The sequence below is a fragment of the Nelumbo lutea genome, chromosome 4 (assembly GCF_056320005.1).
Source record: "Nelumbo lutea isolate HS-2025 chromosome 4, American lotus-T2T, whole genome shotgun sequence".
In the NCBI taxonomy this organism is placed as follows: Eukaryota; Viridiplantae; Streptophyta; class Magnoliopsida; order Proteales; family Nelumbonaceae; genus Nelumbo; species Nelumbo lutea.
This window is the reverse complement of record NC_142687.1, coordinates 69,795,601-69,798,119: the sequence shown is the minus strand read 5'-3', so window position 1 is coordinate 69,798,119 and position 2,519 is coordinate 69,795,601. Positions and strand designations below refer to the sequence as shown.

Here is a 2,519-nt window from a genome sequence, read left to right as displayed (position 1 = left end):
GCCTTGATTCTTATCATTGATCATCGATGCAAGGATAGGTTCATATCTTTATGAATAAATTGGTTATAGCTGTTAACAAGCTCTAACAGCCAGCCTCTACTCGTATTAGTCAACAACCAAAACAAGCTCTTTGGTTGCTTCCCTTATCAATAGACAGTCCTAAACAAGCTCTTAAGATTTAATCTACTAATAGCATTAAGTGGGGAGAGACCTAATTCTAGTCAGCGATCTCACAAGCTCGGACCATTTAAACCAGATCATACCTTTTCCTAACATAGATCGAAAACTTATTTGCAATCAATTTCTGTTAGTTGCCACCATGATCAAACCTACCAATCATATACGAAACTGGAGGTTCAATCGGCCATAGATTATTTCCATTGAATGAGCAAGGGCCCTTCTTGCTTAATCAATAAAAATAATCCTCACAGTTAATCACAGAAAACATATGAATACCCACAAACAATGAACTGAAATAAAAATCAATTAGATCTCACAATGTTATAGAATCATAGATCGCAACTTCTAGATGAGGGGGGGGGGCAAACTCTACTTCTTCCTCCTTGGTTGCTGATGTTTCTCTTCGAAGGCTAAAGCTCTTCTTGGAGGATTTGATGCTCTGGGTACTAGTCTGCCCCCCCCCCCCTTCATATAGATTTGGGGATAGGGCTGTTCTCCAACTCCCTTTAGGAGATTATCCTCAAAATTGGAAAGTCCTAGTCTAATTTGAACTTATCCTATCCTAACTCTTATCTCAATCTCTTATCTTTCCAGGATTACAATTTGAAAATTTAAATCTGATAAAACTCTATTTATTGAGATTACATTCAACTTCTATTCTAATGGGACTCTTGGTTCTTGAATTCGAGCTGGGCTTCTTTAACAATTCGGGCTGCTTCAAGGCCCTTCTACGAAATGGGCATTACTGCAAAATTGCTCTGAATTTGGGCCCAAATTTGTCTTTGATGTAGACCAGTTCTGCCAAAACCCAAACATAAAATGGACATTTTCCTTATCTTTCCAGTGCTTCTTGAATTGTCCAAATCGGAGTTTGGAATTGAGAGTTATGCCCAGATCACTGATCGGTGCCCAAACTGTGCAAAATCATCCGATTAGCCTTGTTTTCTTCCAATCGCCTTCTTGCTTTCCTTGAATCAAAATACAAGAGTAATGAGTCCAATTAGGTACCAATTAAGTGTAAAATACTGAATATTGAGGGATAAAGATATGACAAATTTTATTCTCATCAGTTAACATAAACACATGTGTTGTATCTTGAGAAAGAACTTCATATAATTTAGGGAAATCTGATCATAAATTCCTACAACGTTAACCCAATCTAAGAAAACATAAGTATGTCATAGGTAATCATTTGATGAAACCCAAATCCTAGGCTTTTTATAATATTCTGAATTAAACCTATTTACTTGCATTGTCATTTCTTTAATTTGGCTTGAGAATTGATTTTTTAATTTCTAAATAATAGAGAAATCTTAAAATTTGGTACTTGACAACACCTTCCATGTGGGATCAACACTCTATTCACATACTATTACTTGCCCATGATCTGTATACTTGTAGAACTTGTACAACAAGTTTTTGGTGTCGTTGCTGGGGAAGGCAATATTGTCAATATCAAAAAATTTTGATACACTCTATTACTTTAGACCTCTTATTTTATTATTATTTTTTTTTAATTTATCTTTTTATTTTGCTCATTGCACATCCTTTTAGGTGTTTATGCGAAGTGATCCAAACACCTGATTAGAAGATCTAGATCTTGAAATTGACCGTACCAACTTCAACCATTGAGCCTAGCACTGAAAGGCCAACGATTGCAGCTAATAATTTTGAGATCAAACTAGCAATCATTTAGATGGTTCAACAGTCTCAGTTCGAGGGAGGAGTTATGGAAGACGCCAATTCTCATTTGGATAATTTCTTGGAGATCTGTGATACCTTCAAAAATGAATGGTGTTTCTGATGATGCCATTAGACTGAGGCTTTTCCCTTTTTCTCTTAGAGACAAAGCCAAAACATGGTTAATCTCTCAAGCTTCGGGATCAATTACTACATGGGATCAACTCACAAAGGCATTTCTAGCAAAATACTTTCCACTAGGAAAAACTACTAAATTGAGGCATGATATCACCAGTTTCACTCAGTTTGATGGAGAGACTCTCTATGAAGCATGGGAAAGGTTCAAAGACTTGCAAAGAAAGTGTCCTCATCACAGTATCCCGGATTGGTTGATAGTACAAACATTCTATAATGGTCTCTCCCCTCAAATGAGAAGTATTATTGATGCAATAGCTGGTGGGGCTCTCATGAGCAAGAATGCTACAGATGCAAATGTTCTCCTTGAAGAAATGACAGCTAATAACTACCTTTGGTCTAATGAAAGAAGCATTACAAAAAAGGTTGCTGGTGTTTATGATGTGGATGGGTATTCTCTGCTTACTTCCCAAGTTGATACGATAGCCAAGACCTTGGAACGAGTGAACATCAATGTTCTCTCC

At 36.7% G+C, this 2,519-nt stretch overlaps 1 non-coding gene across 1 annotated transcript; it reads right to left on the bottom strand.

Annotated features, from left to right (window-relative positions):
• Nucleotides 1-2,132: 2,132 nt before the first annotated feature.
• On the bottom strand, nt 2,133-2,239 carry LOC148861010 (small nucleolar RNA R71). Its single transcript, XR_016095168.1, has one exon. It is a non-coding gene; the product is annotated as a small nucleolar RNA R71 (small nucleolar RNA).
• Between the last annotated feature and the right edge of the window lie 280 nt (nt 2,240-2,519).